Here is a 14,240-nt window from a genome sequence, read left to right as displayed (position 1 = left end):
AGAATCAAAATCAAACATTCATTATGAACAAAACTGAAGAATCTAGATAGAAACACAAATCAAAAACCAGATCTAATGATCAATCACATGAAAAGTACTCATCTTTGCAAAACTGAAAACTAGGGTTTTAGCCAGACATGGCTAAAATCTGATAAAAACAAATGAAAAGAGACATCAAACAACTAATCTTATTAGTCTACTTAAAGGAGATGATCCACAGTCTTCAGATCTTCATAAATTGTTGAAATCGGAGATAGACACCTCCAAAATCGTATTTTCGTCGTCTGGTACCTCTGGAATCGCCAACTTAGGTTACTGGAATGCTATCAGGGTCTATTTATACGTCCAGCAGCAAAAAACGACGTGCATGCGATTGCATGGGCACAACCTGCGATCGCATGTTTTGAAGAAAACGCGTCTCGTGCTTTTTTAATGAAGTAGGATGCTATTTTGGAACTTTTAGGACAACCTGCGATCGCAGGTTTTCATTTTTCACTTCTGGATGAATTTTTGGCACTAAAAAACCTCGAATCCATGCTGCGACCTAACCTGCGATCGCATAAAGGCTTCATGCGATCGCATAGAGACAACATTCGATCGCATGTTGTGGGTACGTCGTCTGAAATTTCGTCTACTTTTCAGATCATTTTGAATCGCGTCAATTGGAGTTACGGTTCTCGAGATATGGTCAAAATACTGACCGGGGGTCAAAGCTGCCAGCAACATCCTTTAACTTTAGATTGTAGATTTTATCTTCGTGTGATCAATTTGATCGAATGTTTCTTGACCAAAGCATCTTGCAAGGATTCCGCAACATACTCCATCAGTTCTAAGCTCCATTTTTAGCTCCAAACGCGCATCCAACTGCACCCAAAGCACTGCTCCACTCGAACTATCTGAAATCGACATAAAAACATGAGCAGTACGGGAAATCTAACGAAAGACATGAGCTAAACATTATTTAAATAAATGACATGCAAATGTACAAAATATGATCCTAAATGCTAATGAAAACTACCCTATAAGATGCATAAAACGACATCTAACATATATACCATATATACCTTCAAAGGAGAAGCAACTAAAAGCATTTAATCTATCACCAAATGTAAGACAAATATGATATGAGACGGAGGAGCAAAGCCATGAAAATAGAAGCTAAGAGGAAGAAAAATATGTGATAAGAAACATGTAGTGTTTGGTTACTCTTCTTTATATACTAAGACATTATTACAAAGAGACCATAACATCTATTAGTCAAAGCATGGATCAAAAGGACAAACATGGGTGATAACATGAGAGACAACAAGGAAACTCTTGCTTTTTCATGCAACCTACAACATAATGGCCAAGAAGTCAAGATATGGAGTGTTTTTTACGTAATCAATCAACTAGCTAGTTAGTATCAAACAAAGTGATTACTCTAAGTGCCCAAAAAGTTTGTGCATAACATTAATATTCATACCATATGATATTTACTAGTTTTTTGTTCGCTTTATTAATATTTCTGAGAATCAATAATTCCTAATATATTGGTAAAATATTATTTTCATAAAATAATGTTATTACATTTAAATACAAGTGTTGATATTTATTAATAATAAAAATTACTCTAATAAATAATCACTTAATAGTAACTTTCTATAAGGTGTGACCCTATACGATCATATGTCATTAGCAATACCGTTCTATAATGACTCTTGGGCATAAAGATCTTTCAGCACATTTGTCGAAATATCCTTGACATCGTTAAACTCAAGGGGGTTTCGTGTTGTTGAACACACAATAGGACACCAAGGCACCACCTGTCGGTCATGCAGCAGCAACAATGGTATGGTTGTGGAAGAAGTGGCTTCAACAACAATAGCATAACACTAATCGAACATGGGAATCGGTTGGGTCTTCTGAACCCAAATATATCTAGAATCGTTTCCCTCATTTCCGTAGACACCTCGGCGGAAATCATCCCACATATCTCCTCATCACTCGGACCCACCTCTCCTGGCTGCTAGTGTCCGAACTTGAACCTCTGGTGATCACCATACAAAAAATATATAAGAGAATGGGTCAAAAGAAGGTTATACTGCTTCGCACCATATACACTCACTTACTAGTTCCTCGGTAACCTTGGTACTCTTTTTGATTCTCGTACGGATCCTGTGCTTCCAATAGTATGGGCCCATGCTGCCTTATACACCTATTTGTATTTGTCTTAGAAATAAGCCCAAGATCCCAAGTCATTACACTAGACCACTACTAGGTGTACTAACACACAACCATAAACTCCGAAAAGCCACAAATAAATTTCCAAGATACTCACCCTAGGATTCTCTTTAACCATGATCCCGCATCGCTAGAAGTTTAAACCAACACAATTGGGCTCCTTGTGTATGCAAGTCATACATAATACATGATCAGATAGACAGTTGAATACATGACTCTACCCTAAGTGTGCAACAAAACAAGGAATAAGAAGTAAGGCTAAATTAAACATTCTAAGGCTATATAATCCTAATCATGTACCACTATAAAGTATACACTTAACAACTAGCACTACCAGTCTAAACTCTAAGTAATACAAAGAAAGCAATCTCCTATGCTACAAGGCATCACATAATTAGGCAATTCTATCATGAAGTTTTTGAGGGGATCCTTAGCCTATCAACTAGCATGCATTTCTAACAGTTCGCATATCAGTAAATATATAGATATTTTGCGACATCACTTTCCTTGAGCTACGTATGACTATACACATCACATCTTTCTATTCCCCTTTTAAGTTCATTCCTTTCAAAAAGTTTTGTAAAAATCTTCAAATCCTTAGTTTGAGTTTGGAATCACATGAGTGTTCATCCAAATCCATCAAACAAGAGCTCGGATACCAACTTTTAACATCCCATTTTTACAACAATTTTTTTCATTAATTAAGATAAAACACCATTTTCATAAAAACCAAGTCAATAAAAATCATGTGTTCCAAAATACAATCATCCAAAAATCAGAGTATCATAACAAATATGGAAACACAAATGATGCTCATGAGTGTTTACAGTCAGGCCTTTCCCTTCCCATGATCATCTGAAGTACCTGAAACATTAATCCACAACCATAACCCAAATCTTAGTGAGTTTCCCAAAATATCATATACAGTGGCAAAAATACAAGCATGCAAACAAGGCTCTTAGTACTAAAACTGATCCACCCAACAACATCGAGTATCTAGGATAAAATACTCTAGTTGTTCTTGCCATCAACTCGCCCCTTGTGAGTGTCTAGACTCACAACATTTAATGTTGATCTTGTTGTCAACTCACCCATTGGCCTTTAACATAAAGTTGGTCCGCCCACATCTTGGCTTTCCGCACAATGTTGGAACGCCTCAGCCCACGACCACAGATGTCGACATATACATAAAACAGATAAACATACAAATCAACGGTTGGGTTTTATGTACTCTAACATTCCTACGGTGAACATACAACCCTAATGCTTTGCATCTAAGTTTTCTTTATTATACATGCAACATTGGATTCCAAAGCATGAAGCTTAAACTAGCATACAAAATTTAACATATGAATCATAAAAGAAGTTGGAAAGTTACCTCTTGATGTAGCTAGTAAGACTTTGGCCTTGAGAGAACTTAGCACCCCAAGTGTTGTGCCTCAAACAAGTCACAAACACCAAATAAACAACAAGATGGATATGAGAGAGGCTAAGGAGAATAAAAACTAATTTTTCTTCTTGGAATGCAAGTAGTGGTCGATTTTAGGGCTTAGCACAACATATATATATATATATATATATATATATATATATATATATATATATATATATATATATATATATATATATATATATATATATATATATATACATATATGTAGAATATCAAAGGTCATGTGTAACCCTAATCCATACACATTAGCCCATGATCCATCCATTTGATTTGGATAAATACTTCATGGTTTAACCCATAAGCCCATCACAAATCAAACCATGGATCATTAGCCCAACTCATATGTATCAATTTAATTAGCCTCTTTTGATCACTAAATTAATTCTAAATTAATTCTTTATTAATACTAATTAAATAATATGATTCCTCAATTAATATATTATACTTATAATATATTAATAAATCATAAATAATCTCTTACTCAACTATCCATCTATCAAATAGTTCTGGTGAAGGCAACCCAAAATGGACCATGCTACTATCGGGTCATGTAAATACCAATTGTAGTTATGGGCTTAGACACCTAATCCAACAGTCTCCCACTTGAATAAGTCTAATAACTATAATTTTCGATGCAACTTAAAATCCGATTAGCAAGCGTAGCTCTCAAAAAGCCACTGTCATACTTTGATGCGTCCATTAGATAAGTGATCATATAATCCTCTGTTCTACAAGATATCATGCAGACAAATACATGGAACATAGTCATACTTATTGTCCTGCAATTTGTTTCCTGATTTCCGATTTGTCTGACATAGAACATAATTGAACACATCAATTTAGTTCTGACTGGGCCCGGTACATAAGTCAAAACAAAATTATCGAGGGGCCCAAGATATCGATTTTAATCCTCTTAGGATAAAAGGAACAGATAAACTTCGAATTATATGATTGTACTAACTATTCATTGAATCATACACAACAGCACGTTTTATAACATCAAGTTACCGATGCATTTTCGTACTATCAATGTACAACCAATGAATAATCGCCAACTCATATATCTTCATTTGAAGATTAAACGATATTATCGTCTCACAGTCACCTGTGATAAATTCCATGAAGTGATATGTGAGCGTGGGTTTAGTCCAATACTCAAATATTATTTCAAGATCACTCATGAATGTTTGTAGCAATCTTTTGCTATGTCTAACACCTTAGACAATCATACAAAAATCCATTCATGACAGTCTTCTTTTATAACCTACTTCCAAAGTATGATTGACTGTGGATAGTTTGAATAATCTTATTATTCTGGAAATCAAAACATGCAAAATGAAACAATAGTAAATAACTGACACAAGACAGTAACACTACTTATAAATAAAATCACCTTTTATTCAATCATCAAATGTCAATTACAATTTAACTATTACAAGTTTGTAAAATTCTATCTAATCATTAAAACTAATATCGTCCTTCAGCCCGATTCTTCTAGAGTGCTGCAAGTTCTTGACCCTACTCATTCCTTCGTAAGGGGATCTGATGGGTTCTCCTCTGACAATACCCCCTTTATTACGAGGATTCCTTCATCTACTCGATGTCTTATGAAGTGATATTTTCTATCGATGTTCCTGGATCTGCCATGATCCCTTGGTTCCTTGGCTAAGGCTACCGCACCCTCGTTGTCACAGAAAATCTCCATAGGCTCCTTTACAGCTAGTACAACTCCAAGATCTCTGATGAAGTTCTTTAGCCATATCGCCTCCTTCGATGCTTCACTTGTTGCTATATACTCTGATTCGCACGTTGAATCAGCTACAGTCTCCTGTTTGGAACTTTTCCAAGTTATTGCTCCTCCATTTAGGGTAAATACCCAGCCCGACTGAGAGTGGAAATTATCTCTGTCGGTCTGAAAGCTGGCATCACTATACCCTATCACTCTTAAGTCATCACTCCCACCGAGGGTAAGGACCCAGTCCTTAGTCCTCCGCAGGTACTTTAGAATGTTTATTACCGCAGTCCAGTAAGCTTTACCAGGATTCCCTTGATATTTTCTGACCATGCTCAAAGCAAAGGCCACATCAGGGCGAGTACACATCATAGCATACATGATCGAACCAACAGCAGAAGAATGTGGTATTCGACTCATTTTTGCTATCTCAATATTTATACTTGGACTCTGAGTCTTACTCAGTTTGGTATTGCTCTGGATAGGTAAGTCTCCTTTCTTGGACTCCTCCATGCTAAAACGTTTCAACACCTTGTCCAAGTAGGTAGTTTGACTAAGTCCTATTAGTCTTTTACTCTTGTTTCTCAATATCCTTGTCCCTAGAATACAAGCAGCTTCTCCAGGATCCTTCATAGCGAAACACTTCCCAAGCCATTAACCTCCTGCAAGATTAGGATGTCATTTCCTATGAGCAGTATGTCATCCACATACAACACCAAAAAGCTAACTATACTCCAACTAGCTTTGACATACACGCAGGACTCATCCTCGCTTCTCGAAAAACCAAACTCTTTGACTTTCTCATCGAAACAAATATTCCATCTGCGAGATGCTTGTTTCAATCCATCAATGGATTTCTCAAGCTTACACACTCTATTAGGATACTTTGCATTGACAAAACCCTCTTGCTGATTCATGTAAACATCTTCAGCCAACTTCCCATTAAGGAAAGCGGTTTTGACATCCATTTGCCATATTTCATAATCATGAAATGTAGCTATGGCTAGCATAATCCTTATAGATTTAATCTTGGCCACTGGTGAGAAGGTCTCATCATATTCAACTCCAGAAGTTTGAGTAAATCCCTTTGCAACCAATCGCGCCTTATAAGTGTGTACTTTCCCATCCATGTCGGTCTTCTTCTTGAAGATCCATTTGCACCCGACTGTCTTACGGCCTAGTACATTGTCAACCAAGTTTCAAACTTGATTGGCATACATGGATTGAATCTCGCTGTCCATTGCCTCTTTCCATTTTGCAGACTCAGGGTCTGCCATGACTTCCTTCTAGTTGTTAGGTTCATCCAAATTTACCAATGTACTATCACTGATAAATGTATCACCCTCAGAAGTAATATGGAAACCATACAACTCAGGTGTCTGTCTAACTCTACTGGAACGCCTCAGAGGTAAGCACTCGTCAATTGGTTCAATAGGAGTTTCCTCCTCGGGTTGAGCGCTAGTGTTTGAGGTTCCTTCATCACTTAACTCTTGAAGCTCTTCAAGGTCAACTTGCCTCCCACTGTCCTATTGGCATATGAGCTCTCTCTCGCGAAAGACTCCTCACCTCGCAACGAAGACAACATTGTCACTCGGTATATATAAGAGATATCCAAAGGATTTTGTGGGTAGCCGATGAAAACACATCGCTCACTACGAGGATTGAGAATGTCGTAAGTCTCTCGTCTTATGAAAGCCTCGCAACCCCAAACCTTGATGTGGTCTAACGAGGGAACCTTACATTTCCACATCTCATGAGGTGTTTTTGAAACCTTTTTAGTTGGGACTAGATTAAGGATATGGGCGGCAGTCTCTAAGGCATACCCCCAGAATGAGATAGGTAACGAAGCTCGACTCATCATAGAATGAACCATGTCCAACAATGTTCGATTGTGCCTCTCAGCTATACAATTAAGCTGTGGTGTCCTAGGTGGCGTCAATTGTGAAATAATTCCACATTCCTTAAGATAGTCGTGGAACTCAATACTAAGATACTCTCCTCCTCGATTGGATCGGAGCATCTTTATTTCCTGCCCAATAGATTCTCCACTTCTTACTTAAACTCTTTGAACTTTTCAAATTTTTCTGACTTATGCTTGATTAAGTAGATATAGCCATATCTGTTGTAATCATCAGTAAAAGTCACATAGAAGTGGTTAGCATCCCTTGTGGCGGTTCTGAAGGGTCCACACACATCTGTGTGTATGAGATCCAACAGACCCTTACCCCTTACACAAGTGCCAGTGAAGAGTGACTTTGTCATCTTTCCAAGTAAACAAGATTCACAAGTGTCATCTGACTTTAAATCAAATGACTCCAAGACTCCATCCTTTTGGAGTTGGGCTATGCGCTTCTTGTTAACATGTCCAAGACGAAAATGCCATAAGCATGCTTTATCGAAACTATTGGACGAATCGATATGCAATACATTATATCCTAAGTTATCTACAACCATCATAGTTTCATATATACCATTACAAGGTAATGCTTCAAAATAAAATACACCATTATAATAAGCATTTATACTACCAGTTTCATTATTAAAAGAAAAGGTAAAACCTTGTTCATACAAACTGTGAAAAGAAATAACATTCCTCGCCATATCATACGAGTAGCAACAATTATTCAAATATAATTTTAAACCATTACTAAGAAATAAAGAATAAACTCCAATCTTGGTGATAGGCGACTTTCCCCTATTCCCCATGATTAAGTTCATCTTCCTGAGCTCCATATCCCTACTTCTTTTTAGACCCTATAAATCAGAACAAATGTGTAAACCACAACCTGTATCAAGGACCCAAGAATTAGCATGTGATGAGTTCATAGATAGAATACTATAGATACCTGCAAAGGAGGGTTTGATCTTCCAATCATTTATGTCCTGCAAGTATTTCGGGTAGCTTCGTCTCAAGTGCCCCTTTTCATGGCAATGGAAGCACTCGACTTCCTTTGGGTTGGAAGAGGGTGTCACAGAACCAACTTTGGTTCCACTGGAAGAGGATCCAACGTGGGACTTTCTTTTATGACACTTGGAAGGAGTCTTCCTCTTCTTTCCCTTCCCATGTCCAATTGCCCAGACAGGGGCAGTTGCAGTAGGAGTAGGTATAACATATTTTCCTTTCAAACTGCTTTCAACAATTCTCAAGAGACCTTGAAGCTTGCTTAGAGTGACCTCCTCATTGTTCATATGATAAGTCATATGAAACTGATCAGAACAAGGAGGCAAAGAGTGTAGAATAATATCTATGGCCAACTCTTCATCAAAGTTTACATTCCACTTCAGCAAGCGGTCCACAAACCTTTGCATATTTTGCAAGTGGCCGTAATGGACTCTCCATCCTTCATTTTGGTTGTGATCATGGAGGAAATGATCTCATACCTCTCCTTCCGAGCACTTTGATGGTACCTTTCCATAAAGTCGTGGTGCATTTCATAAGGCCAAAAGTCCTCATATGACTTTTGGAGCTCAGCAGTCATGGTAGCGATCATTATACACGACACTTTGGTCGCGTCCCTCTCATGAGTTTTGTACTCAGCAATATGTTCGGGAGTAGCAGTAGATTCATCAATCTCCTTAAGCTCTTTATCAAGGACATATTCTTTGTCCTCATAACGAATATCCATTCGGATGTTTTGAATCCAATCATTGAAATTTGATCCATCGAAGATGACCCTACCACATAAGTTCATGAGGGAGAAAGAGCCGGAAGGGATTGGGTTGGAAGAATTGTTTGAAGTAGACATCTGAAAAGAAAGACAAAGTTTAGATTAGATAATTATCCTTAATATAACACCCAAAATGGAATATTAAGGCTAGGACCCAACACAATATTCTACAATTCGGAAGAGGGATGCCGTAATCCAATTGTAAAATATTTGAAGGTAGGTAAATGACGATTTACCTATTTCCACCATGAAAAACGAAATTGAAGATTAGATTTTAAATGAATTTAAATTCCTAGATTCTTTTGAGATTCATTGAACTTTTCAATGGCATGTTTAAATCTCGATTATGCCCTTCAAGTTTGTGAATGGGATACCGAGGATCACAAACAAGGTGTGAATAACCATGCAAATTAGCTTGGTACACTTAATGTTACAAATCACCTAATCAATGTGCCGGTTAACCACACACGCTCCATTGATCCATGATTAACATCAAGCTACCCTTTGCCACACATTGCCAGTCCCAAACTAGTGTGTCGGTTAACCACACACGCTCCACTAACGACTTAACAAGGTGCAAAGTGCAATTTCATGGAATAGCACCATTTTCACATTTTTCCTAAAGTAACTAAGATTGACAATTAATAAAAGTTTAGTTACTTTAATAATTTTCATTATACTTATTAACGAGAATTAGTGGCCTATCCTACCCATTCGGCTAACGACCCTCCACCAGTCAAGGAAGTGGTGGGTAAGAGTGGACACCCATTAAACCACCATTTTATAGGCAGTAACCTTATACCCCCCTTATAGACCAGCTTCGTGATGAGGCCTACTAACGGTAAGACTGACTCATCTTATACATATATATATATATATATATATATATATATATATATATATATATATATATATATATATATATATATATATATATAAGTATTAAACTTTAATATTATAATAGTATAAGGGTTGAATTTTAAACTTTTAAAATTCTAGAGTTTGGAATTAAAGTTTCATTAATGTAACTTTTCAAGTTCCAAAACTTGAGGGCAAGTTTTGTAACTTGTCAATAACTTTTGACATTCATAACTTATGAACTTTTATGCTCCATGAATGAGACCTTTCAAATTCCAAACTTGAGGACAAGTTATGAAACCTTTCAAGACTCTTTCAATTCTATAACTTACATTAGTTAATGGTTTCATAAATAAAGACCTTTCATGTTCCATAACTTGAGGACAAGTTATGCAACTTTTTCAAGAACACATATAGATCAAATTAACTAATCCAATTATGATTGGATGATTATTTACCAACTTGACATAATTTGTTCATGTTACATGATAACTTCAAATTTACAAATAACTAGTAAATCACAAAAAATCAAGTAGTTATCTTACAATTTGACAAATATCATGTTATTGGATGGAGATTAACATTACCATATCATTAAAATCGAATTTTATGAACCAAAACAGTTTGTGATAATGTTCCTAATCCAAAACAGGCCAAAAATTCGAAGATTCTGCCCACAGACAGTCCAACTCGTCGAGTGCACTTATGAACTCGACGAGTTCATCATCATAAGGCACCTAATCGTCGAGTTCATATATGGACTCGTCGACTAGGCCCTGGCAGAATCAAGTTTTGCAGTTTTTTTAGCTTTGAAAATTAGACAGTTGCATCAATATAATAGAAAACACCCATGGCTCTGATACCATTGTTGGGTTTTATGTACTCTAACATTCCTATGGTGCACATACAACCCTAATGCTTTGGATCTAAGTTTTTTCTAATTATACATGCAACATTGGTTTCCAAAGCATGAAGCTTAAACTAGCATACAAAATTTAACATATGAATCATAAAACAAGTTGGAAAGTTACCTCTTGATGTAGATGGTAAGACTTTGGCCTTGAGAGAACTTAGCACCCTAAGTGTTGTGCCTCAAACAAGTCACAAACACCATATAAACAACAATATGGATATGAGAGAGGCTAAGGAGACGAAAAACCGATTTCTCTTCTTGGAATGCAAGTAGTGGTCGATTTTAGGGCTTAGCACAACATATATATATATATATATATATATATATATATATATATATATATATATATATATATATATATATATATATATATATATATATATATATATATATATAGAATATCAATGGTCATGTGTAACCCTAATTCATACACATTAGCCCATGATCCATCCATTTGATTTGGATAAATACTTCATGGTTTAACCCATAAGCCCATAACAAATCAAACCATGGATCATTAGCCCAACTCATATGTATCAATTTAATTAGTCTCTTTTGATCACTAAGTTAATTCTAAATTAATTCTTGATCACTACTAATTAAATAATATGATTCCTCAATTAATATATTATACTTATAGTATATTAATAAATCATAAATAACCTCTTACTCAAACATCCATCTATCAAATTGTTCTGGTGAAGGCAACCCGAAATGGACCATGCTACTATCGGGTCAAGTACATACCAATTATAGTTATGGGCTTAGACACCTAATCCAACATCAACATCACATGTTACAGTATATAATTCTACCTTCCTAATGACATATGTCGACAAATAGTATAGTGTCACACCCCCAACCGGCGGTGGAAAAACCGGGTGGTGCGAACGAAGGGAGATTGGGCCGAGGCATACAAATATATATATATATATATATATATATATATATATATATATATATATATATATATATATATATATATAACATAACTTAATATCACAAACATTTCTTTTATTGATTGTAAACTGTTATGGGATTACATTATTTTAAAAAGACAAACGCGATTCCTAAAAAGACACGATAAGCAATCAACACTAAACTCCAATAGATTCCTTGCAGGCTTCCTCCATCTTGACCCGACTATCCTCATCCTCCTTGTCATGACTATTCTTCTTCTTGAGACTACTACCATTTACACTCATCTACCTGAGAATACATGTATTTTTGAAAACGTCAACATAATGTTTGTTAGTGCACAAGTTTTATAGTTTTCGGCTTTTATTGGGTTGTATTATTTTGAGCATCCTTTTTTTCTTATAGAAAAACTTTTCCTAAAGTATTTTATCAACCCTAGCTTACTATATTTTAGGATATCTAACGATCATATTTTATTATCTTCTAGGATATCTGCCGATACTAACTTTAGTATCTTTTAGGATATGTTTATTAATCCTAGTTTACTATCTTTGTAGGATGTCTACCGATCCTAACATATTTTAACTACCATTCTAAGGCGTGCCTAATGGTATTCATACCCTAAGGTGATCTAATGTATTACCATGTGCCCCCATAATCGACACTGTTTGACTAATAATTGTGCCCCGCCATGATGCTCATCGGACGTCGAAGAGTGAATAATAAGAAAGTTATCCTTCACGGGTTGTAGCTAGCAATCATTCTCAGACCCTGTATAGATCTATACATATCTTTCTTGCTCTTTCAAGATTAACGGTTATAGGTATGTGGTGAATGCCGAATTTAATCAAGGCCTTTGGATGAATTAACAGCTCACTAACACATTGAACTTAAGTATTTATCTTTTATCTTTTATCTTTTATCTTGTATATTTTATCTAAATCCTTCCTATGGATTTCATATAATTATTGCAATATAAGTATTTTTTCTTATATGTGATAGTTATAATATTTTATCTTAATCTTATTTAGGGATTTCCTATAATCATCACAATATAAATCTTTTATATTATATTTGCTAATTATAATCTTCGATCTCATAATCATTTTGTATATATAAGTATTCATCTATATACTCTAATTATGGTTATTTGAAAACAGGATATTTGGGCAGAGTAACAACTAAGTACATTGCAAATCCTAAATTTGACCAACATAACTTCTAGGTTCAATGTTATCCTAGGGAATTTGCCATTATAACATCTAGGTATTATCTCTTCCTAGACTATCAGTGTAGCGTCCCAAAACCCAGAACCAAATTTTTTTTTATATTAAAAAAAACATCAACAAAATGTGTTTATCAAAACCATAAGGAAATCATAGTGTATGCATAATCATCCAAAATACATCAGAGTCAATAAAGTGGAGAGTCATGGTATGTGAGATGAGATCATCCCGAGCTCTTCCCCCTCGATCTAGAAGTATGTGAAACATAAGCTAAAAACCATAAGCACAAAGCCTAGCTAATTCCCCAAAATACCCCATATCATACATACAATGAGCCTTGCTCGACAACCATTAGGCCCTGCCCAACATCAGGCCCCACGTGGCATCGAACCCCGCCCGGAACAGATTGGTCAGTAACATGCAATGGGCCCCACCCAATACAATCATCAGGCCATACCCGACATATATATAAAAAACAACACATGCAAGAGTCACATAGGCAACTAGAATACAAATAATAATAATCCATGGGCCGTCATGGTTGCCTTCAACCCGCCAAACACTAGGAGGAGACTCACCTCAATCTGCTAAAATATCATATAAATGCTCAGACTGCTGATCTGGGAAATCTCCATACTAAATATGATCAAATGATACCCTAAATAATAGTTAGGTCATAAAAGATAACTGAGAGCCCAAATCCATAATTCTAACTCTTATGGCAAAAGACTATTTTACCCCTCAAAGCTAAACCCGTTAAATCAAATCCTAAATCCTCAAAATAGCCCAAAAAAGCAAGTTAGGCCCACAGTAGGTAGTACGCCCTGCATACCTGTCCTGTATGCGCCGCTTAATCAAGTGACTTCTGTCAGGCCTCATACACAGTACGCATAGCGTACTAAGAAGTGCGCCTGTCGTACTAGCCAGAGTCCCATTCCTTAAGAAAAGGTCTTAATCCATTAAGACCCTAACGTCCAAAACCTAGATCTAGGTCTAAATAAGGTCTTAATCAACAAACTCGGCCACTTTACTCATTTGCATGTCTTAATGGGACCCAAAAATCGATTTTATCTATCTAGGTACATAATATGGACATCAACTCTAGCTTGCTTGATCAACACCCATCAAGATAACATTTTATGCACTAACAACATCAGAAAATGATAAGATCTAACATTATAAGCTCTTGGATACTCACAAGGGTGACTTAAGGGACCAATATATTCCCAAAACAATCCCTAAATTAGAT

Source organism: Lactuca virosa, chromosome 5 (genome assembly GCF_052849685.1).
Source record: "Lactuca virosa cultivar CGN04683 chromosome 5, Lactuca_virosa_CGN04683_v6, whole genome shotgun sequence".
In the NCBI taxonomy this organism is placed as follows: domain Eukaryota; kingdom Viridiplantae; phylum Streptophyta; class Magnoliopsida; order Asterales; family Asteraceae; genus Lactuca; species Lactuca virosa.
Note: the sequence above shows the minus strand (reverse complement) of the source record.